This window comes from Aythya fuligula, chromosome 2 (assembly GCF_009819795.1).
Source record: "Aythya fuligula isolate bAytFul2 chromosome 2, bAytFul2.pri, whole genome shotgun sequence".
NCBI lineage: Eukaryota > Metazoa > Chordata > Aves > Anseriformes > Anatidae > Aythya > Aythya fuligula.
Genome location: NC_045560.1, coordinates 156,739,509 through 156,765,427, shown reverse-complemented (window position 1 = coordinate 156,765,427; position 25,919 = coordinate 156,739,509). Strand labels below are relative to the sequence as shown.

The 25,919-nt window shown below is 37.6% G+C and overlaps 1 protein-coding gene across 4 annotated transcripts in view; it reads left to right on the top strand.

Annotated features, from left to right (window-relative positions):
- The window catches only part of TSNARE1 (t-SNARE domain containing 1), a 450,045-nt gene extending 437,093 nt beyond the window's left edge, over positions 1-12,952 (top strand). For all 4 annotated transcript variants that reach the window (XM_032181907.1, XM_032181904.1, XM_032181905.1 and 1 more), the window contains one exon: positions 12,301-12,952. The gene's annotated coding sequence lies outside the window, so the exon portion shown is untranslated. The remainder of the gene's footprint in view (positions 1-12,300) is intronic.
- Positions 12,953-25,919: the final 12,967 nt, after the last annotated feature.

The window sequence follows — 25,919 nt, the reverse complement described above, 5'->3', positions numbered from 1 at the left end:
AATATGAAGCAGAAGAAATACTTTAAGAACTTTCATCCTGCTCCTAAACTTCTGCAACTATTACTTGGGCCAGAACACACTGAAATCATCAGTGGCATTTCTGCTCAAAGCCCCATGAAGGACAACCCCTCACATAGCAACTCTCCTGTGAAGAGGTTTGTGATCCGTCAGTCTGAATACAAGGGTTTGGAAAACAACAGAAGTTCTTTCTAGCGAAGAAACGAGGCCTCCAGCAGTTCAGAGCAGAAATGGAAGAGTTCAATAAGAATTCATCTTTTGAACTTTGTCTTTCTTTCCTGATTCTCTTTCCTTACATTTTCTTTCATTTTCACCCCTTTTCCCTGCTGCACTCTGTAGTATGCACCCATCTGCTAAAAAATAAAAAGGGCTCCCTGCGCTAGTGTCTATTGAAGTGCCATATGGCTGAGGTATTGCCTTAGGTGGTGAGCATCACAGAGTGCATCTCTGAGTGAACAGAGATTTCTACATTTGAGGTTTAATTAGGTAACTACTTTTTAAGTGGCATCAGTTTTCCCTTAAACACTTACAATTTCTCAGTAAAGAAAAAAGACGATGAAACCGGTCTCCAATACAGCCTGACATGTATGTAGAAGGATGTTCCCATCCTTCTCGTAATGTTCCATGTCTCCTTCATCTTCACTGTTGGGACTAACAGGGAAAGTGGTCTCCTGAGCCTTCACCATCCCTCCCACCCTGATCTGCCCAGCTTTCCTGCTTCATTACTGCTGCTACAGACATGCTTGTAGTCTGGGTTACACAGCACCATCTGTTACAGAGGAGGAAGGAGTTGTTTATTTCAAGATGCAGCTGCAATATAGCATTAGTGAGGGAGGGAGATCTAGAGGAATTGTATGCTTTTAGATGTCTTAAAATGACAGACTTGTGTGCCATGCGGCAGAAATCTCGTACCTGCAAACAAACAGAAATGCAGTACAGGGAAGGCAGAAGAAAAAAACAATGAGATCTATGAGATCTAGCTGGGCAGGGGTTTGCTGTCACATTAATCCATTTCATAGAATAACTCAGTTGAGATAAAGTAACTAACTGCGTATGCTTGATAATCAATTGAAATGAAAAATTAAAACTGCTTGCTTACACCATTGATGAAGCTGGAAATTTAGTATGAATTTAAGCAATAGCCATGTTGCAAAATACTCTAGCATCATTGCTGTTTATTAGATTTCCCCTAATTAGTGCTCTACTAGTGTAAGATTTATGGGGAATGAAAAGTTGTGCGTGTTCTTTCTCAGAGAAGGATTAACTTCACAGTGGCTGAAGAGTCCATGTGTTTCCATGGATTGTATCCCAAAACTTGTGAATCTTTGCAAGAAAGTGAGGCTTAACTTTATCCTGGGGTGATCTCATATCACTACAAAATAAATGGGAGGATGAAATAACATCAGGTGACTGCGACATTCATGAGCCCAAAGGAGATATTTGCAATAGGCAGCCAACCACAGCCCCAGTGCCAGTCACATATGACTGTTGTACAAGCACAAGTCACCAAGGATGTATCATTCTTAACCTTTGGCCATAAAGGACTTCTAAATAGAGACTTGGCCAAGTGCAATTTGAGATCATTCTAATCCCACCATCTGCTGCCAACTCCCAGTAAAGGATAGTGCAGAGAACTATTTGTTATTTCCTTTTTGTTTGTTTGTTTGTTTGTTTGTTTGTTATTTCTGTGCTTGTTTCCTTGTTTATTTCAAAGCCACTGTCATTCTTGTTAAAGGATGAATTTTGATATCTGAAGAGAGGGGAACTCCTCATGCTTGGTGCGTGTGAGGATGTGTAGGCTTCTGCTCAGCCATACTGAATACCCAGTGACATCTCTAAAACACACAGAGGGCAGTGCCAAAATTCATTGCTAATTATTAGTGTCTAAGGGGATCTCAGTTGTTCCAGATGGAGGAGGCTGCACAATAACTACCACAATTATTCTGTTTTTCAAATAATTCTACAAACATAGAGTTAAAGATAAGTCAAAAGCCCTTTTCCATTCCATGGATTCATAGTAATTCCCTACAGTTTAATCATTTGTGTTTTGTCTAGATTCGCTTTTCGCTTTTGTGTTAAACATGTCAAAGACTTCCACCACTGTGATATCCAAGATCTGCTTAAAACCTTGAATGTATCCCCCTTTTTTCTTCCTCTGCCTTTTGTTTATCAGAGTTTAGCTGTAAAAAGGCTTATTTGATACCCTAAAGTTCTCTCTCTGCCTCCCAGAGCCCTTAAATACTTCATATCCCCTCTTTTGTTTGTTGGTTCCTTAGTACTAGATGCTATAAAGTAAAACCTTAATCATTTCCATTCATATAAATGGAACCAACGGCACAATGCAGAATATGTGATATACAAGCAGCTCTTCAGTGACTATTCATGATTATTTTCCCTCCCCAACAAACTTCTGTATCTTTTCAAAAGAAAATGAAGACACTTCTGGAAGCCTACGTGATCCCTTTAGTGATGTTGTTCACGATAGTGATAATAAAACAGAAAAGAGTCAAACAGATGAAGCACCCTGCTAAATCTAACCTGGCTGCTTTTTAGGACAAGGACTCCCACTCTTGCTGGTACAAAAGGGCTGTTCCACCCATTTCCTTCCTTCAGCAGCACACATAAGCAGACACCTAGGGAAGGGTAATAACAGATGATATATACAGCATATTCCCTCACATATACTCCAAGTCTCCAATTATTTTCTGCTTAGGGACTTCTGACACCATTGTTTATTCAGTAACTCAGAGGAAATCTTTCTTTTATTTCCCCCCTTTTTTCCCTTGAATCCATGGATTTTTAAATTATTTTTTAACTTCTGATGGGGATTTAAGGAGAACGTGCATATAACCAGCGGGAGATGTTTTTGTGAGTATGAAGAACAATACAGGGAAAACAAAATGGAAGCTATATATGTATGTAGTAAATAGAGACTATATGAGATTGCTTTTAGACGGCTTCAGTATAATTTAGTATGAAAGGTAATAATTATGCTCTCCATATTGAGAATGGGAACACTTTGTGTGGTCACAAAACAAACAAAAACAAACAAACAAAAGAATCCAAACCTCAAACTTGTTAACAAACAAAGAACTCCTGAAAAAGAAAAATATGTATATATTAAAAACAAAACAAACAAAAAAATGGAACAGAACATGTTTCCAGGGCACATTTTTATGAAGGTAGGCTTTCTTCCCTATAGTAGTGGATTCAGCACTAGTATAACTGGTCACTGATGTTTTATTTATAAAGAAAATATACAAGGCAAATCAGTAAAACTTGCAAATAGAAGGAGATAATACAAAAATATGTAATTTAGGAGTAAAACATAACACACTATAGGATTAAATTCACTTTACTTTAGCCAAGTAAAATGGAACTGCCCCATTAAAGCTTACTTTCGGGCTAACACATTCTGTTGAATAGATTTAGCTAAAGGTGAACTGAAGAAAAAATATTTCACCAGCATAGAGCAGAACCATGATGGGAGAGGTCAAAGTGAATGTCATCTCAGTTTTTCTTGCTCTCATTTATGAACAAGCCACTGAGGAGCAAATTCCAGCACTATGAGGAGATATCCAAAAGGCATATCAGGGTTATCTATAAATATCAGAATGAACTCCCTGACATATATATGTTTTCCTGCCATAACCAATTGCTTTAGTATCCCTGGTGTCTCCTAAAACATCTGCTTTCATATGGGCTTTTTTATGTTAATGTGGTACTTATTGCTACTGCATAAATGAAGCAACCATGTGAAGTGTACTCCCATTTACTGCTTCAGCCCTAGCATCATATGCATGAATAATGCCAACATATGTACATAAAAACAGCATCATCCAAGAGTTAATAACAGCTAGTGTTCAGGTAGTTGCAGAAAAACATTTTATTAACATCAATGGACTGAATTAGTTGTTGTACTGAAATATCTATCAGTGTATAAGATGCCACACAATGTACAGTCCTATTATGTTTTTCTTTCCTGACAAGTCAGCTTTACTCTCATTTTCTCTGTCTCTACCAAAAACATGTAATACTTCCACCAATTCCCTTTAAGGAACACCCAGAGCATACAGTTCTAACTCCCTGAGCTGAAACAGTTGGAGTTCAACGATAGCCATGCTGTGTATCTTCTGTGGGCTCTTTCAGGGATTATCAGCTCTATCTCCACTAACGTGTAAATAGTAATTTAAGGGCTTCTGTCACATTTTACAGCTCTGATTTACTTGTTTTATAGTTAAATGCTGCTGTAAGGAGAAAGTCTGGTATTTCCCATGACTCTTGCCAGATTCTCGGGGATGGTGAAATAGTAATGATACAGTGAAAGTGTACTGAATGATTTGTATGCTAGGCAGCCTTGGCTACATACTCTACTGTTTAAGCATCTCTCTCTTTGAAATTGTCTTTTCCTGCAACCAGACATATTTTAATCTCAGTCAGCATTTTTCTTTCTGATAATCCAAACTGAAAGTCCAATGCCAGTCCAGTGCCAGCAATTCTACATGCCCCCAGAGGAACATAAGATTTGCCAATTGGTACAAGCTGATGACTCATCAGGTCTGCTATCTAGTCTCTATTAGTCTCCAGCACACAATGTCTTATCTGGCCAGTGTTTTATGTCTCTTATTTCTGCGTTATCCTGAGTGCTTCCAAGAATAATGCAGTTTATTCATAAAGTTCATTTTCTCTCTTCCTCCTCCACACAATAGGAGTTGCCAAATGAGAGTATGGGAGCTCTATCTTTCTAGGGAAAGATTGGCAATGACTGCACAAAAGAGATGTGGGCTGTTCCAAGGCAAGTGAGACTCTAATCACTTGTCCATGCGGTTTGGGGAAGGGAGTTGCATACTGCCAGTCTCAAATGTTAGCTTGCACAACTAACACAAAGGGGCTAGGACAAAGGGGTTAAAGCATACTAAAAAAAAAAAAAAAAGAAATAGATTGTCTTGGAGTACTCTAAAGGTGAGGTAAGAGGGAGGAAATTAGGTCATGTAAGTGGTGGCCTCTATTTTTTTTTAAATAATGTCTTCAAATTGCCTCCATTACCATAGAAGTTTGGTTAAAGAGATGCACTGGGAGCACTGTCTCTGCTCATCTTTGCTAGAAGTTTTTTGCCTTACAACTATACCACTTGCCAAAGAATGAACAAAATAATCCATGTTTCTCTTCCAAGTGGCAATAGGAGGAATGTTCTTCATTTCTTACTCCTCTTAAGAACCAGAATTTCTTACTGTTAATCTAACAACACGTCCACTCCCAAGGCTGCCAAGCTGCCCCAAATTGTCTTTCAAAAATAAAGAGATAAATGAAAGGGAAAGGCTCTATCTTGTAGTTCGTCAAATTTAGTGCAGCTTAAAGTACAAAGAGAGCTCATAGATAGAGAGAGATACATGCTATTTTCTTGGACATTCAGTCCCATCTGTTTAATGTCACTTAGATTTAGATCACACATTGCTGGCAATTTTAACCTTGTTTTTCATGTCAACAAAATGAAGTGATAACCCTTCTGCCACTGATTAAACCACTTGAAGCCTCACTCCTAGACTCATAGAAACACAGAATATCCTGAGTTGGAAGGGACCCAAAAGGATCATTGAGTCCAGCTCCTGGCTTCACACAGGACCTCCTCAAAATCAAACCATATGCCTGAGAGTATTGTCCAAATGCTTCTTGAATTCTGTCAGGCTGAGTGCCATGACCATTTCCCAAGGGAACTTGTTCCAGAAGAAAGTGGTTCCAGATAAGTTTGTTTGGTTTGTTATTGTACAGTCATGAAGGACATCCCAAATGAGAGACCTTCTTTAAGGAGGATGACAGTGCTTCTACAAGGATAATATGGAGAAAAAACAAATAAGCATGTTTTGGAGGAAGCATCTTCTTTGAGTTGCGATCTTGAGAAGAAGCAAGACCTCATTTTTAACTGTTTTTGATTCCTTCTCTTGACAGATTGTTTTGGAGTAGGCTTGAAGGAGTTCTTCCTTTAAACTCACCTTGACTGGAGAGCAGGACCACCTGCTTATTTATACCTGGATGTCAGCTTTGGATGCCTCTGCCTATTTCCTACCTTTTATCTTCAAGTTATCTGAAAAAAACCTGTCTTGTTGGACCCTGAGCTGGAGCAAAACACAGAATAATCTATATATAAGATGGTGAAGCATCTGCAGTGAGGCCAGTGTTAATGATCAGTGGTCTAATGCAGGAAGTACAGAAAGAAAAAAGAAATAAATAATGGAGGAAGTGAGCCTCTATGGCCCAAAACACTGGCCAGAGAAAAAGCTAGTAAAATGTCAGTGAATCTTTGGTGAATTACATTAGTTCATACATTTGTGCTCCAGGTAGCTCCTGGGGACTTCTATCAGAATTTACTGGAAGTGCTTGTCAGAATGAAATTTTTACACCTCACACAACTTCAAAATAATTCATTCAGGGCTTATGTCAAATCTGTGGCTCAAATAATAAGAATTTACCAGAGGTTGAAATGCAACTGTATCTTGGAGTAAACATTGTCATGTTAAAGAACTATGTAATGACTTATCAATCATACACAACTCTGCTATGCACAGTGTGCCATGAGGGGAAAAGAAACAATATCTGTTTATCCAGATATAGGGGATTTTCACCATGTTTTAATCTGATAAAACAATGCTTCTGAGACTTGCTACTTACTTGCTATTTAGTCAGAGTTTGAGATGTCATTATCTGATGTTGCACATCGTCAACACCAAACAATACAAAAATCCTTGACATTTAAAGATTGGTTGCATGTTATTGCCACATCATCTTGCTACTTCCATAGCAATATGTATTTTTAAGAACTGGGGGAAAATTACTGCTTCTCCTTCCCATCTCATCTATTATGTGTCATGTCCCAAACCCTGGGCACTTCACCCTTCTGTGAAATGGATCTTCTCACAGTCCTCAAAATTCAGCAGCGCTGTTCCACAGCTTTGACTTCTAGGTGCAGAGTCGGACATGGTTACAGAATTTTTAATAGATTTGCATGGCCTTATTCAGTTCCATGTTTCTTAAAAACTTTGCCATATACTGCAACTCTGGTAAGGAATTTGCTTTGCTAAAACAAAACTTTACAGCTCAAAAGCGGCAATGCATGGGAGTCAATTCTTACTAGCCACAATTTTCTAGCATGGAACTGGAAAACTGTTTGGATGTCTTTCACTGTAGTAAGTGCTAGGGAGCTGGCTCATAGAGACATCTTTTTTGGACTCATCAAAACATAGGCACATCCCCAAAAGATGCCCATGCACCTGCATTAATATTTACCTGTTAAGCTTCTATATTACCAATGATCTCCATTTGCTAAATTAAAAAACAGTTTAAGCCAGGGCCAGAAGTCTTCTGAAGATCCAAAAGATTTCTATTTTGAAGCATATTTCTAAAATAAAGAGAAATTGTTTCATTGTAGTTGGATGAAAAAGGGTTTCTGGGCCCCACTGATGCAGTTAAGAGAACGCATGGAAAAAATAAATGACTAAGTGAATATGAAGCAATATTCTATGAAATATATCATCACCCTGCTTCCTCATTTTTATTTTTATTTTTTCTGACAGAAGGCTCTTGGGTTATTAGGTCTGTCCTATTTTAAGAACCTGTTGTTAAAATTACAGTATAAGCAGAAATGGCCAGTGTGGCTGAATAGAACAGCGGCTTTTCTGCTGTGGGCATTGTGCACTAGAGAAATGTCTCTAGAAGATTTCTGCAGTGAAAAGTGGGTATCATTTACTTCCTTGGAAAATTTGTGGGAAGGACTGTTTAAAAAGGAATAATTTTAACCGATGGAAAAGCTTTACTGAAGGCAAAATCTCATCATTTTACAGTACTTTTGAACAAAGGCCCAGAAACAAGCTTAAGGCTGGGAGATTCACAATGTCAGTGATGAAGTTCTTGTCACAAGTCAGTGTAATGAAGTTCTTGGATTAATCTGGTGTCTGATTACCTTCAGCTTGAAAGATGCAGGATATGATGTTGTTTTTTCTTTCTCTCTCTCTCTCTTTTTTTTTTCTTGGCATTTGTTTTGTGAGTTTTGTCTTTTTTCTTTTTTTTTTTTTTTTTTCCTCCCTACCCTGAAAATGCGTTATTTAGCGACATTAATATATATAATAATATAATTATATCAGGCCCAGGTTGAAACCTTCGTAGGAAGGTGATCAGAAAGGGAAGACATGAGTCCTCAGAAACCATTCCGCACCATCACAGGTGGAAGGTCAATCAAGTTACAGCATGACCTGCAGAGGAATGTCTGGTATGGGGCTAAATTTGATACTGATGTCCAAAGCTGGTGATCTGGTGAATTCTGAACACATAAGAAAAATATATCAGTCATATCTGGAAAATCTGAGAGTTTTCTCTACCTCTCAGAACTACTATGCTCTGTATGCATATCTCTATTCTCTGATACTACAGAGGCAGAGAAACAACCCTAGGTTTTCTATTTTCAGCATTCTTTTGAGGGATGTCAGAAACAGAAAACTTAGAACCTCATGTCACAAGATGGTATGTCCATTATCAGCCTTGCATATGAGTTTAGGTTCTTTATCACAAAAAAAAGAAAAAATAATAATGTTGTGAATGGTCAACTGCTGTTGATAAGGGAGCGCAATTTATCTGGGTGAGTCCTCCCAACAGAAAAGTTCATTGAGGTTAATGACTACAGAAAAAACCCTAATGCCTGTATAACTTTGCAAAAGTAATAAGTTATATTGCCAAAACTTATTTACACAGTGTGATAGGTATCATCACATTTTCTTAGAGCAAAGACAGATCTGACTTGATTCAAAACAACATCAGACAGGATTAACTTTGTTTTTCATCCTGGAAAATGTATCTTCTCATGAGACTGGCTGTTTAATTCACAGGCAGAACAGGCTAGACTAAATAGATGAGTAGAGTCTACACAGTAAACTGCAGAGGTTCTTCTCTGAAGCCAAAGAGGGCCGTGGGATGGATCCATACCTCAGATTCCTACTGCAAATTAGAGCCACCACATGACTGGAGAGGTTCATCTGTCTGATTTTGTGGTTCACAGTAAAAAGGTCTGTAAGCCTGCATGGGAGAGTAGTCTTAGCAATCTGATGGCAGTAGAATATTTTTCCATTTGTCTTTCCTTTCATGCCCTTTCTCTTTATGAATGAAAGGAATCGGGTTAAATGTACCTGTTTCCTGTCATTGACTGTGAGTGTGATAGAAATGATTTGCTGAAATGTGGACAGGCAAAATCTCATCATCCAGGTTTCTACTTGTAAAGTTCCCAAAGATCTGCCCCAATATTATTTTTATGTTTGTAGTTTTATTTTATTTTAATTTTATTTTCTAGGGATTGTAATTTATTTCTGTTGTTAACACAAGACTGTGTAGTCTATGACTAGAACTGCTAGACTCAGCATTATAATGCTTATTACTACCATAGCAACTAGTAAAAAAAAAAAAAAAAAAAAAAAAAAAAGCAAAACAAACAAACAAACAAAAAAAGACCTCCTTATTCAAAATCTGAAAGTAGGACAGAACTCAAACTCTCTTTTAACAAGTGAAAATATCTAATTTTTGTCTTCAACTATACCGAAAACATATATTCAGGTTGTTGGTTCATGGCTCAATGTATCTTGTAGCTAGTTTATTTCTGGAAAACCTCTTGTTATATTCAAGAGCAAAGTCTATAGATCGTCTATTTCTAATTATTTTGTGTTTAGTACTGTTGAATTTTTTCTCTGTCTGGAAATCAAGATTCATTATTCCCAGTAGCTTCAGAACCTGCCAAAAGTAATGGCTTGTGCGGATGGTGAAATTTGCTTTCATGTCAAAAATATGGTGCACTTCATCCCAGTCCTCAGAGACAAAACCTGTCCAAAGTCTAGAGGATTTGGTTAGACTTCATTCTTTCTCTTCCATACACAGGAATGTTTTTGCTCAGACATAAACTCCCTCAAGCCCCAAGCCCATACATTTATAAACATGTACACGTACATATACACATTCCTCATAAGGAGTCTTTAAAGACAGCATCTGTTAGTGATTGACTTGAATTTGTCATTTACAGTTGTTGACTGCTCGTCTTGAATGACTCCCCACTAAGTACAGTGCTAAGAAATCTTGACAACTATTTGGTGGTTCTGTGATGTTAACACACGTGTTTCAGACAGATCATGGCCAGCAGGTCAAGGGAGGTGCTCCTTTGCCTCTATTCAGCATTGACAAGCCACATCAGGAGTGCTTGGCTCCCCAGAACAAAAGAGATGGAACTAAACTCTTCTGAGTGGTTTTCACAGATGGGGCAAGAGGCAATGGATACAAACTGAAATACAGAAAATTAGTTTAAAGATAAGAGAACAAATTGGTAAATTGAAATAGGTTTCCCACAGAGGTGTCCATCCTTGGAGCTATTCAGAATGCAACTGGACACAGCAGCTCTGATGACCTTGCTCTAGCTCACCCTGCACTGAGCTGGTGGTTAGACTAGATGATCTCTAGAGGTCTCTTGCCATCTCATCCATTTTGTGACTTCCATAGACAGTGACCATATTGTTTATTGGCAACTGTAGAAATGTTTCTTTCTTTTCAGGTAACTTTCTTTTTTCTTCAGTTTACCTTCAGCCTTTCCTCTTTGTAGAAAGATGAGGAAATATTAAGAGTGAACATGATAGTCTAAATGGTTCCAAAGCAAATGGAAAACTATGTGATTATTACTGCCAATCTCCTTTCCAGAGCGTTTCAGCTCATCTGAGTAACTCTAGCAAATACATTTCTGATATTAGAAGAAGTTCTACTACTGAACTTATACAACTTTATGTGTCCACAGTGTATGCTTCTGCATCTAAGAGAGTCATTCTGAAGATCCCTTTGTAGTTAGTGCAAATCAATAACAACGAGTGAAATCTAGATCATTGTGAAGGTGGTGTCTTTATTCAAATGAAATGACACCCTAAAAATCCACTATCTGTATTGATTAGATCTGTAATTATTGTAATAGGAGCCTGGAGCCTAGGAGCACAGGAGACATTAGATTCAGGTGGAGACACACAACTTAAATTAGCTGAGATGAACTGAGATGAATGTCATGTGCAGAAGAATACCCTATCTCATTAAGGAGCATTTCTTTTAGTTCTTTGCAGTGTTTATGTGAATGCAAGACACTATCTTCTATGCTTTTTATTGAGTGCACCATAGCACAATGGTGTTTGATTTCACAATATTATCTAAATAATATCTTATTATGAACAATTCTACTAATTGGCGTAAATAACAATATGTGCTTATCTTTTCATTTTGACATTGTTCTTGATTTAGAGTAAAGTGTAATTAAAGAGCAATTCTAAGGTTTTCAGCAGTAGTCAACAACAACAGAGTTGTTCTTTGTTATGGTTTTACTGATAGCAACAGAAAAAAAATCCATTTCTTTCCTTTTCCTTGATACCAAGTAGGACTAGATTTTATAGCATAGCATATACACAAAGAAAGAAGTACAGGTAGAAAAAATGCAACCACTACAAAAGTCTGTTTGTATTTTTCATGGTGATGTTTACAACAAACAGCCTGAGCTGTTTCACAGTAAGTGCAAAAATACACTTTGTTTAACCTCTAACCTTTCTTTATAGTGCAGATGTCTTATCTTTGAAGTCATCCTAAGAGGCTTCTCTTATAGCTATCAGACAGAAATGTGAACTTTTATAAATATATATATATATATTTAAAAATCATAATTTTGATTACATCTTTATTTTCATTAACTATTTATATTAGGCAGTATAAGCATTTATCTTGTAGAGATCTACATATGATATGGTGAGAGTCCTTCCTATCAAGTGAAAGTGTCTATTGGCTTCATTGGGTGGAGAAATGGAAAAGAGATGAATATTTCTAAGATATATTCTCCTCTGCAAAGTATACCAATGTTACACTCCAGCTTCTTAGTGCACTTTTCAGGAAAAAAGTATTTTTAAAATCTAATCTCTTTTACTAACCTCTAGGTATGGGAACTGCTGGCATTGAAGAGAACGCACAATCCACTCATTTCTTTGCCACATTAGATTATACTACATGTTTTCTGTATAAATTTGATCTGTCTCTACTCTCATTATCTCCACCCCTTCCACATCCACAATTATTTTATACTGGAATCAGTGAAAATACACTTTTCTGAGTTATGTCTACTTCATTGTTGCCTGCATTTTGGCACCATCTTGAGTAGCCATCTTTCCATCAGAAATAACATTATATCAGCAAATCTCTGGGAATCCCATGAATGCTTAACCATTATTCTTGCTTTTGCAGAGCCGGTGAGCACCCCATGAAGTGGAATGGATTCTCAAGGCATTTCACATTCAGGCCCTATATCAATGTCTGCTTTACTGATCACAGTGTATTCAAACTGCTATAACCAACAAATACTGTAATTGTATGAAAGAAAAGCTAAGTTTTATACCATGTGTTAATATAATTGCAGATAACTTTTTTTCCCTTCTTTGAAGATATGTTTTACCTAGTGTTATGAATTTTAATTGTGTCCCCTGTGTATCTGGGGAATGTTATTTCTTTGCCTCCAGATCTGGTATCCTGTGTGTTGTGAGATACGTAGCTGTGAATTCATCTGTATTGTTTGTGTTTTTAACAGTTCTGCTCATTTAAAACCATGAAAGTCAATGTCTTTTGTTTGATTCTTTTGTGTGTGTGTGTGGTTGTTTTTGTACATTTTAAATATAATCCAGCTCAGATTCTCATTCTATACACTGCTGCTTTATAATTTGCTCTGCAGATCTGAGCTAAATATTTTCACAATTACATGTGTCATTTACATTTACAAACAAATTAATGAGATACTTACTTGATACCATTGTATGCATAGAACAACACATTTGTCATGAGAAACACTAGTGCAAGAGCAGGACAGGTAAACATTAAGACATATTGTTATCCTTTTTTTTAAACAAAAGAAAAAAAAAAGAAAAGATCTACAATCTGTTAAAAAAAAAAAAAAAGCAAGGCATCTCATGAAAAATGTCAAATTTTGTATTTGATTTAATTTCATAGGTTTCAATGGATCCAGCATTTGGGATTTTGTTCTATTTTTGCGCACAATAATTTCTGCTGAAACATGATTGAATATGCAATTTAAATTCATCTTTAAATGTGTCATGTACTGTAAATGCAGTTTTCCTCCAGCAAATAAAGCATTTCAGAAATGGTTTTAATTAAAATGTCGTAGGAAGTATTGAAGAGAATTTCACAAAATGATGTGTTTTTTTATTCTTCATGAAAAGTTACATCTTTTAACAACACAGAGTCTCACCAGAAAATAAATAAATATATGAAATCAGGTACCTCGATATGATATGTGGTGTTGGTTACTGTGAAGGTTTAGAAAAGAGTAATAAATATTAAACTAGATTCTTACCTGCACTGATTTCGATTACATGCTGACTTTCCAAAAAGCTGATGTAGTCTTTTGTCAGTAAAGGTTGAGCACAGAAAATGCTCAGAGAAATCTTGCAGTTGCTTAAGCTCATTCAGGGTCAAAAGTGTAAAACTTTTAAATCAGTGCAGTTAGGCTTGGAAGGAAAACACAAGCCAGAGGGTTTTTTTTTTGTTTGTTTGTTTTGTTTTTCATTGTGTATTTTTGTTTGTTTGTTTCTTTTATCTAGATTTAACTGGCAAAGTCTACATATCTGGATCATTACATGTAACATTCAACAGCAGCTATTAAGAAAAGCTAATTAATAGGATGATACTATTTTTTTTCCCCAAAAAAAAGATGAGAATTGGTGTGAAATTACAAAAGATGATGCCTCCTTCCTTACCTTTCTACAGATATTTTACTTCTGAAATAGAGCTCCCTGTTTATTTCCAGTACAAATTGCAGGCTGCCTCTATCAGCAAAATTGGCAAATTCTCTAGTGATGAAAATGATTTTCATCTAGTCAGTAAGAGCTGAAACGAACCCAGCTCATAGCTGATTGCAAGCAAATATTTTGAGAGCCTCGAGTTGCATTTGAACAAGGGATTCGAAATGAACAATCCCTGCCTATTCGCTAATCCCATTCATTAGAAACTCAGTGATGACCTCATTAGTATGATGCAGTGCAGAGACAGACTGATGGAGCTTACAATGAGCCAGCTTACACAGCTGATGGATTTGGCACCAATGACCCAGGTGAAGTATTTATCTGCTGAAACTGTAGACACTGCCTGCCTTAGAGCAAGCATGAAGTCTCTGTGAGACAACACAGACATTCCTTCTCCATTGTGTATTATGGACCTTCTGATAATGACAAATGCTATTTTTAAAGAAATATATTCCATTAGGTTGCTATAAAACAATATGTTCCTGCAGAAGATATGTTTTCTATTCCACATCCACTTCTTGGGCACATTTGCTTTCTCTGTCCTCATAGCAAATATATACAACAGGCCATTAAACAGCTTTTTATGCTACTGATGCTTCTGTCCCTTTAGATGAGAACACTGAGTATACACATTGGCATAATTTTATTCTTCCTTACAATAGCACACACACACACAGACACACTAAACTAAGAACCCCCCCGGCAGCACGAACTTCAATTTGAGCAGATTCCCCGAGCCACCATGGTCAATCTGAAAATGGGGTGTGACAGCGGACAATTCCAATTAACATTTTTTTGTGGACATTACTGATAAGGTAGTGCATGCTGGCAACAGAGCAATAACAATTAAAAAGATCTTGACAAAATAAATTAAAAACAGGCATATCGGAACCGTAGTGAGCTGAGCACACAATTCAATTAAGTTGTCAGGTCCTCTTACTCAGGAGAGGAATAGGAAGTAGTTTTTGTCCCTACTACCTTAAGGGCAAGTGTGAACATGATAAAACAAACTTATCTGTCATGTCAGTTACTGTCACCTAATCAAACAATTCAGAAGGCAATAAAATTTCTCAGATCTGAGGTCTTTGTAAAAGGGCTGAAACAGTTATACCTACCATCTATTGCTCAACAATTTTTTGACCTTCTGGTCACTTTCACAGTACCTATTAAAGCTTTTAAGAAATACATAAACCTACTGTGCTGGGAAGATGGCTGCTTAAGCTAACTAGGAGTAAGTCCTGAGGAACATTATATGTCTTAATCCCCATGAGGTAGGACATAAAAAACATTCTACTAATTCACATCAAGGGTCTGTATCACCTGGTATTTAGTCTCCAACACTGGCCATAAATAAGTATCTAAGGGATAGAAAAATGACCTATGAACCTTAATTCCTAATAGTCTGCCAGTCTCTCTTCTTAGTTTTTCCATTATGTGGATTTCCTGATGTTAATGTAGCTTATAAAGGAGGAAGGAATTTCACAGATTTATTACTTACTGTGAAAACAAACACACAAACAAAACTACTGTTTGTTTGTTTGTTTGTTTGTTTTTCAGTTTGAACTTGGCTCCTGCTGCTGTCATTTACTGTCCCTTTTTTCCTTCCATCAAAATAGGTGGTTAACAATCTGTCTTAATACGCTCTTTCCATCCCATCATGATTTTGCAGACCTCTGTTACACACTCCCTTATACATCTCTTTTCTGATGTGAATAGTCTCAGCTGACTTGGCCTTTCCTCTTTTACTTGGGTAACTTGCTTTGTCTGTATGACTTACTCTTTCAGTCAGCTGTAGAGGGATCCTCCACAGTAGCTTTAAATTATATGCCTGATTTTTAGACAGCTACATCTAGCTGAAAGGAGTTCAGTCTATTATCTGAGCTATTTTATGCTAGTAAAGCATCTATTATCTCCTGTACATGGTGTGTTTTGATCCAAAGTCAATTGAAGTTATTGGAAGTATCAGATGCTCTCTATTTTGCTTTAGTTCTGATAATTTCTTAGGTGAGTGCCAGGGAGAGAGGAATGGAAATGGCAATGATTGGCATATTTCTCTACTTGAGCATTTCATGCCTCTAAGAACATATAGACTGGAAATGAAGAACGATAGGGCAGGTCAACAGATCACTCCCTAACAACTTATTAATCTACAGTTCTTTTGGTTTAAGGGGCCCTGAGACACTGAAAATAGCTTCGTTTCATCCATTTAGTATAAGTGTATTAACCCACATAATTAGGTGCAGCCTCTTCCAAAGCAGCAGCCCAGAGCATATTAATGATCCTTCACATTGGGTCTGAACCATGTTTCTCATGCTTTCATTCATTACGGGCTTCCACGCTGTGGAGCTGAGTTGAACCTAATTAGACCACAAAGAAATATGGTTATAATTGGTCTGGAGCAGCTTAGTAAGAAGTAATAAGGTAGTTTAATTGGCTTCTTCTTTGTATTACTGATTCTAGAATTTATCATTTGCTGTGGACAGTGGACCAACTACACTTTACCTTGCCGTGGAAAGAAGATGAATAAAATATATGCTGAATGGTAATATGCTTGATGACTGCACACAGAAATGTCAGAAACTAATAAATTTCACAATAAAAATCAGGGATTCCTGATCCTTGGATGCTGTTGACAACTGAGATGTGTTTTAAGAGTATCAGATGCCATTTAGGAAAGAAGCTAAGTCATTGTTGTTTTTGTAACCTTTCTTCCAGTCAACTATAGTTATGGTTAATGTCCGAATCCCTGCTTATCATAGCTATAGGCACATGCATAAAAGTGAATAAGGGCCTATCATCAAGGTGATCTTCTTAGGATTTTTGTTGATATATGGCGTGACCTTGTAGGAAGTGTGTAGGAAATTGAATATTTAAAAGATTTACTAATTTTAATACAGATTCTTCTTTCTTTCTTTGCCAATGAACATGTAGGGAAACAGAAGACAATACAGAACAAAAACAGAAGATGAAAAGGCAGACGTTCCTGATATGCTAGCCATCCTTATGCTCTTTTTATGGAGTGGAAAAAAAAAAAAAATCCAAACTGAATAGGGAATCAAAGGCCTGTTGGAGTAAAGGGCTGATCTGATGATATTAAGTTCCAGGTTCCTGCCCTGTCTGGACTCTGAAAGGTCCTCACCTCACTGTAACCCTCTACACCAGCCTTCTGCTGGTTTCCTTTCAGCTGTGTTGCTGCTTGAAATCACCTGAATCTGGTTAATTGGCTATTCTGAAAGGCAAGGTGTAAGTGCTGAAGAACATGCATTTCCAGCTTTTTGGCTAACTCAACAGGATTATTAAAATCTACATTTGAAGGCCTTGTAGACCCTGGAAGGGAAAACAACTTTTTCCACTGAAGGTTTTTATAGGATTAAAATAGTTTAATGGAGCTCAGGTGTATGAGAGATTGCTACCAGCACCTTAATGCCATTCAAGTGTTGGAGTTCCTCTCACCTTGCTTGTCTAAGTGTTAAAAACAATTTTCTGTCCATGCACCTCCAGTGAGTCTCTACCAATTCCCTGAGGAAATTACTCCACGCCCCAATTGAAATCACTTTTGAAAATGTTTTGCTTGAATTTTCAATATTCTTATTACAGCTTCTGCCTGGCTGCTTTGCTCCCTTTGACAACCTAAAGTGATCTCCCCCCCTCAGGAATAACACCAGTACAGTAGGCTACACTGAATGATCTCTGTGCTGGGTCTTTTTTTTTTTTTTTTTTTTTTTTTTCAGAGAAAAAAGTCACAAACTTCCTGACAGGCAAGGGTCAAAAGTCTTGCCCAAGAGAGGACCTGAGGGAAACCTTTTTGGATAGTGCATGCATAAAACCCTCAAAAGTTATCTCCAGAGCAACTGATTTGGCACTGTACGAGGAAATAAATGGGAGGTGTGCTTGAGAGAGTGCCTTACAGACCATGCAGAGTGTAAATGTGATTGTGTAGCTGCGCAGGCTGCTTTCATGCTGTTTGTAGTAATATCACCGCAGGACATTAAACCTGAAGGAGAAAGGAGGAACACGCAGAGACAAGCTGGAGAGCTTGGGGGACTCTGCCTGGTGCAGCTGATGGACGCTGGAGATAATGTTTGGTTGTGAGATGGCGCAGGGTGTTTGCTGAGAAAAGGAACCCAGGAAAAAGCAGGCATGATTACTGCAATCATCTGTGTAGCTGTGGTACTAACTCCCTACTAGCCATCTTGCTGTCATGCTAGATAAAAGAAATAACAAAAAAACAGAACCCTATGGAGTATGTTGACATACTGGGACAGCTTTTGTAATGCATGGCAAACGGGCAGTTAGCAGAATGCAAAAGCATGAAGTGAAGACCGACACTTTTGACAGCAGCAGGTAGGAAAACATCAGACATCTGTGATTACACCATCCTTCGCCTTTTCTTTCCATGCTTTATGTCTCCACTGGGGTGTTTCTGACACGATCAACAGCAATGCTAAGTGCTGGAAAGCATGTGCCAGGATCCTCTAGTTCTTCACATACAGAGCACAGACTCAGCAATTCTTCAACTTACAGGATGGTTTAAGAGCTCATTCGCTTCACAGGTAAGTTGGATTCACTGCAGAGCCCAGATTTGCCTCATCTTACTTTAAGGGTCTAAATGAGGAGCACAGCCACTTTCATCTCCCTTTACAGTCAGTAGGAAGAGATCTTGGGATAGGCTGTAGTACCCTCTGGCAATGCTTATGTTTCCCAAGAGTGACTATGTTCAAAATTTAGAGCCTTAGTTAGGTGGGGTGAGTCTAGATTGAGTTTCCTTTCACAATGCTCCAATTCCAAATCTCTCTCTGGTGGGCTATAAAGCCCACTAGAAATATCAGGGCTATTTCTTCCCACTTTTCCAAATCTCATATTGATCCTTCCTATGCTTCGAAGTGCTACTGACCTTCTGAAACTGCATCTTCATTTGACATAAGAACATATAAAATGCTCCACAGAGGCAGATGAGCAAGGCAGAAGAAGGCAACCTTTGTAAATTCTTCCAGGTTTTGCAATACCTACAGTCCCCAAAGGAGAAAATACAAGCACAGTGCAAGGATTGAAGAAGAGTCATTCTACATTCTTTAAGAAGATTAGAAGCTTACTAAGTGACTGTATACATTTCTGATTATCAGGACACTTTTTTTTTTAGAGATAACATATCTATGCGGAGAAAGATGAATAATGGCTGAAGAGGATTCAGAGAATATATATGTGTAGTAAAGTCAAACAATTTTATTCAATTTTATTTTATTTTATTTTATTTTATTTTATTTTATTTTATTTTATTTTATTTTATTTTATTTTATTTTATTTTTCAATATTTGGAGCCAGAGGGATGAATGTTTGGGGTAGAAACTGCTGTTAATTTTTTACTTAATACATTTGTGTCTTCCAAGACAGTTGGGTCTCAACTGTGAACAAGTTTGGCCCCGTATGAACAGAAGTTGTTTCCTGATCATTGAGCATAGTGAAAAATGACAGCAAATATTACCAACTAATCAGTGATTTAAAGCATGAGGTGTGTCCTACTCTCCTGCCAGTCTATAACCATTCTTTCAAGATGAACATCATCTATGCAGCATCAGCAGGCTAAAAGTCTTCAAGGCATCTCATATAAGAATCTTCAGAACAACTGTGGTGAAAGGAAGGCTCAAACACATTTGTTGGCTTCCTACTGGAGGTAAATATTTCTGCTACTCCTAACTACGTGATTCATCAAGGCATGGAGATGCTAGTGGGTTCTCTTCTAATAGGTGAGGAGAGAACAACTTTCAAAGACTGAAGGAAGAACAGCAGCCAAGCACCAAAAAGACAGACTGCACCACAACACATTGCAGTACGGTATTAGTCTCGACCACTGGTGAAACATTGGCTGTGAACTTCATTTTACCTCCTTCACTGTTGAACAGTGTTTGTTTCTGTAGCAAAATTAAAATAAAATAAAATAAAATAAAATAAAATAAAATAAAATAAAATAAAATAAAATAAAATAAAATAAAATAAAATAAAAAACTTGTGGGCTTGTTCTAAAAGGTGGAGTACCTGATTGATACCTGCTGGGATTATTTATTCTTAATTTCAGCTCTTTAAGGCACCATATATGAGCTGGTGAGACAGCAAGAAAAGGATCTGGAGATGATGCCAAAAATACAAGTAGAAGTGAATATTAGCAACACTAGCAGAGAGGGGTGAGAGAGAGGAGATAAGAATTTGGAAGATAGTCTGGTGAGGTTTGGGGTAGGGAGAAGGTTTGGAAACATTTGAAAAATTATCCATCTAGAAAAAGGCATTATTCAACAGTCGCTTTTCCTCCCTTCCACTGCTCACTCCTCAACACTGAAACTTTTTCACAGATTCACCATGGATTTCTTCCAAGCTTGTGACAGTATAATTAGTGATTTGATCTGTCCAGCCAAAAACACATCATAGAATCATAGAATGGTTTGGGTTGGAAGGGATCTTCAAGGTCATCTAATTCCAAGCCCTGACATGGTCAGGGACACCTCCCACCAGACCAGGTTGCCCAAAGCCCCATCCAGCCTGGCCTTGAACACCCCCAGGGATGGGGCATCCACAGTTTCTCTGGGCAGCCTGTTCCAGTGCCTCACCACCCTCCGAGTGAAGAATTTCTTCCTTATATCTAATCTTAATCTACTTTCTTTTAGTTTAAAGTCATTCACCCTTCTCCTATCACTACACCCCCTGACAAAGAGTCCCTCCCCAGCTTTCCTGTAACCCCCTTTAGGTACTGGAAGGCCACTGTAAGGTCTTCCTGAAGCCTTCTCTTCGCCAGGCTGAACAACCCCAGCTCTCTCAGCCTGTCTTCCTTCATAGGAGAGGTGCTCCAGCCCTCTGATCATCCTTGTGGGCCTCCTCTGGACTTGTTCTAACACTTCCATGTCCTTCTTCTGCTCATGTTGAGCTTCTTGTCAAGCAACACCCCCAGCTCCTTCTCCTCAGGGCTGCTCTCAATCCATTCTCTGCCCAGCCTGGATTTGTGTTTAAACAAATAAATATGTGCTTGAACACAGATGCCCATTTGGGGAACAGAGCTTTATCCTAAAACACACAAGAGAAGCAATCTTGGCACAGACTTCTGATCTTATTACTTCTTGACTTGGTCAAGAGTAAAGACTTGCCACTGAATTATGCATTGTATGGTTTGGACTCAGACTGCATTGATACTGAGGGACTGGGGAATTGCGATCAACCTCCAAATAAACCCCTTTATAATTAAAAGAACAAAATGTGTTAGAGAATAAGTGAGAAATACTCTATTCTCCTGCTCTTAGCAGTCTCTCCCACGTGTTATTAAGAACAGTTTCCCACAAAGAAGTGTGATATTTTTTACATTTTTTTTACCCCTTCACTAAGCAGTGACATTATAAGATATAGTCTGTATTCCAAAACCCAAAGCCCCTGCAGTTAATAATAATGTTCTTGGTTTTAGCAGTCTTTGATTCATACGCTGATTTGTTATTCACTTGACCATTCTCCCTGTTTATACTTTGTACCACAAGAAAACCTGCACATTCTTCTCCAGAAAATTAGTTCTTTCTCTGTAAAACCTCTTGAGATATGGCAGGCATTAAAATCAAGAACTGGAGCTAAGAATAGAAAAGCAAGGTGGTAATCAGAACACTAAAATCACCAGTCAGAGAAAACATTTCCATACACCTTTGGAGAGTTAATGTTCCCCAGGCACAACCCAATTACAAGTTACATGAAGGCAATAGGTTGGAAGGGGTATAATGGTCTCTTATTGGTTTCTATCGCAGCCAGTAAGTACAGTATAGAAGTGTATAAACTAGGGGAACTGGCTGGGCCATGTCAGCAGATCTGAAAAGATGATTGCAGGTGAGATAAGCCCCTGGAGTGGTTCATGAGATCAGGAAAAAGATATGTTAGTAAACTACAAAAGTCTTAGTAGTATTGGTGAGAGTCCTTTAGTGCTTCTTCCTTGACCACAGAGCTATTGCTTGCATATAATGAACACATCATTTGCCCTATATACTCCAATATTGGTCTAACAACTTTTTTTTTTTATTCTTTTTTTTTTTTCATCATATGTAACCACTTCCGTGCTATAGTAATCTTAAAAATGAAGCTTTGATAATAACATTTCTCATAGTATTTTTTAACTTATGATTTTAATGGACATTTTTAGAATCCCTGAGATTAGACCGAATAGGAAACTGAGCACAACTGTTTAAGTTCCTGTTCATTTTGCTGCTTAAAAAACATTGACAGCTGAGCTTCATAGAGGGAAAATCTGATGTTAGAGAAAAACTCTGCAGGACAAATTGACCCCACAGAAGCAGGGATAAGAAATTTTGTGAGGAGGGAGATGGTGTGAGAAGTGAAATAGGGTAGGAGGGCGCTAAAAATATCACAAGAATAATGTAAAGCGTGCCACTGCAAAAATATTATGTCTCTTCTCCTTTGCTTTACCCCTTTATGTCTGTTTGCTGGAGTATACAATGCACTCAGTGAAATGCCAATTGCAGCCTCCCAAAATGTCACGCCTCCTGCACTGTAGTGGGGTTGTTGTGCCTTCCAGTTTTTGAGAATATGGGCACTGTAACACAGAAATTGCACTGTTTTCTTTACACTGTAGGCTTTCCCAGGGATTTGCCTCTTCTCAGCAGCCAGTGTGATGGTTCACATTCACTGATGCTAATCTGGATTTTAAATTCTTTGAAGGTGGTTAATTTCACCTGGTAAATTATGTCAGAAACTTTTATTTATTTATTTATTTATTACTTAACTCACCCCCAACATGCACATTTCTACCAAAAGTTGGCCTGCTTTAACTTGTCAGCACAGTACATGGTCTGGTGGTCATTTTGTTGTCATGCTGCTGTTTCCCAAAAGCTTCAGACAAGCTATCAACTCTTCCATAAGGTGGGTAAAGTGTCCTTTGCATTCCTCTTCGTGTCGCTCTCCTGCCCTGAAACCCTTTCACCTTTTTCCTAGATCAAAAAGATATAACAAGGGGGTGAATGATACCCAGAAATCATAAAGGGATATGGAACAGTAAGAAGGTGTTTGAAGACTTGTGTTGTAATCTAGACACTACAATGCACTGCAGTGATTAGACTTTTCCCAATTTCCATATATTTATTTTATTTTATTTTATTTTATTTTATTTTATTTTATTTTGTTTTGTTTTGTTTTGTTTTGTTTTGTTTTGTTTTGTTTTGTTTTGTTTTATTTCATCTCATTTCATTTCATTTCATTTCATTTCATTATTTTTTTTTAATTATTTTTTTTAATTATTTTCATTTCAGGAACAATATTTACATTGGAATGTGACATGGCCAAGGGAGACAAAATTGATTCTTTTCCTTCTTTTTTTTTTTTTTTTGTCACAGAAACTGTTATTTATTTGTTGTTGTAATTGTTTTTTTTTTATTTTTTTATTTTTTTTTTTTATTTTCCCACATGCTAAGCTAGAGTTTCTATAGCATTTCTGTAGCCTAATAACTGCACTTTCACCTGCACCTGTAGGTTCCAACTGAGGGCAGCCTTTAGGCTCAGAGTCACCACATGAGGTACGTGGTTAGAGGTTTAATTGTCATGAGGACCTTCTGTTGGTCAATGAAGCGATAGCAGCAGCTCCCAAGAGGAGTTATAAGAGGAATACTTCCCCACTGTAGAAGATATATTCTCTTTCTGTCAATGACATGATGCATCTGGGATGAATTATTTTAAAGTTTTGCTTAAACTATCTGTCATGTCTGGTACTCAAAAGCAAGCCTCCTTGTCCACGGGTTGGGAATGACAAAGGACAGAGGAAGTCCCATATGAATATAAAAGCAAGAATTTAAGAACAACAACACTGAGACACCAATCTCCACCAAACATTGTGCCTCCACCAGTGCCCACCATGTCTGTGGAGGATCATAAGAAGAGAGCACACTGAGGTGATAACTCTCCGGATCAACCCCCCAGTATCTTCTTGGTCTGGAGGGTTCATGTTTGTGTACAGTTGGATGGGCTTTTCTTTCATGAATTTTATCCAATGAGTGCCTGCTTGTGAAAGGCATCCTAATGATTTTCCTGGTTATCTGTCATTGTATTAATTTAAGTGGCACCAGTTAGGGTCTACATGTTGTGAATTGATGCAAGGTAGAACATGTTTTTAGAGAGACCAAAATTACAAATAAGATAGACTTTGGAGTGTGTCAGTAATGTCATGATGCTCTGTTCAAGACAAGGACCCTCCGTTTTGGCAGTATCCTAGCCACCATGAAACTTTCCATCAGAAAGAAATGAGTTGTCTGGGTTAATGAAAGTATGATGTACAGTCTTTATACGATATAATGATATTACATCACAGAGTGTGACAGTACAGTCTGAAAGCTCATCTCAGCTTAAAGAAAAAAAGGCAATATTACTGGAAATACTGGAAAATATTACTGTAATTCTGTCTCTGAGATCCATTAGGATCTGTCTCTTTACATATTTTTTTCTCCACTAAAATATTTTGTTGACCTTAAAGAATATTTTAGAACATATTTAGCCTGCAGAACCTTATTATGGGGCTGTCAAAAGTACAGTTTTAGAGAAAACTGTGAATTTTTTAATATGATTTTCCAGGTTTTGTTCCACCAATTAGGTGGTCCTTTATTTAAAGAAAATAGGAAAATAAAAAAAATCCTTTTTGAGCCTTGGGGAAAGTAGTGATTTAAAAACATATTTTTCACTTCACTCTACTAGTGAAATCAAGTGGATTTACCTGCAAAGAACACAGCCTATGGGGTTCAGCTGGATTTATATAAACACTCTCAGTAGACACACCATATTTGTCCTATAGATCAAAATATCAACAGAAGAAAGTCATTTATCTTCAAACCTCTCAGGACTAGAATGGTTATTATTTCCCTCATTAGGAAAGTTGGTATATCCCAGGGGAGGCTGGGGGTTATGGTTTCAACTCATACTCATTTGTCATATTTCTATTGCTGGTTACAGGCATATATATTTAGGTAAAGAATAATCATTGTTGCCTGAGGTTGGTATCATGATTCTTTTAAGAGAGCCATAGGTTTATGAGGAATAATAGCTACCCTTTAGTAAAAAATAAAAAATAAAAATAAAAATAAAAGGAAGACTAAGTTTGATTTTAAGACTGAAGACTTCTCAGGGGATGGGTTATTGTTTGAATCAGGTATCATAGGTTGGACATGTGACTCTAGACTTGTCATGTCTGTCATCTATGCCTTGAGTGGCTGGCACAAAGAGTACCAGCTAAGGGGAAACCCATCACCAAGATTGTTGCAGAACATGACAACAGGTGCAAGGACAACAGAGGAAACTCCAAAATGACAGAGCACAGCATGGTCACAACATTCAGTTGTATTTTGAACATGTGTTTTTTGGCCCAAGAGATGATCATTGATCTTCAGAACTCATCCTGAACCATCATATCATGTCTTTATTAATAAACTCTAAAATATTAATCTCTATGTGGATCACTTCACTGACATTCTGGATCTAGCACTCACTAGCAATATATGAAACAGTGTCTGAACTACTGATAAGCTGTAATTCAAAGAAACTGCTGGCGGCTTGAAGGTATTTCCAGAAAGCTTTACTCTTTTCTAGTAGGCTACTGACACTTTAATTGCATCCATTCTTCAACATACAATGACGTTCATCTTCTGCTATGGTTAGTGTGACTGGTAGGTGGTGGCACAAGATGGTCCCAAGGGATTATTGATGTGTTATGTAATCTTCCAGGTCTAAGTCATCTATTCTTGTTTACCTTGGTTTAGTAGTAGCCAAAATTCATTACTTATCTTCTGACCATATGAAGTAAAAACATTTGGAGGGTTCAATTCAAATATGAGTGGTTATTCATCAATATAATGCCCTGGCTTGCTTGGTGGGTTTGTGCTTTCTTCAGGGAGACAGGAAACTACAGACTGCGCAGACTGAGCTGTTGTCTCCTCTGTAAAGAAGGGTTCTGCAGAACAGAGCTAAAACATCCTGAAGCAATGGATGTGTTTTCTCAGCTGTGTAGGTAAACAGAACCACCAGTCTCAAGGGCTATCA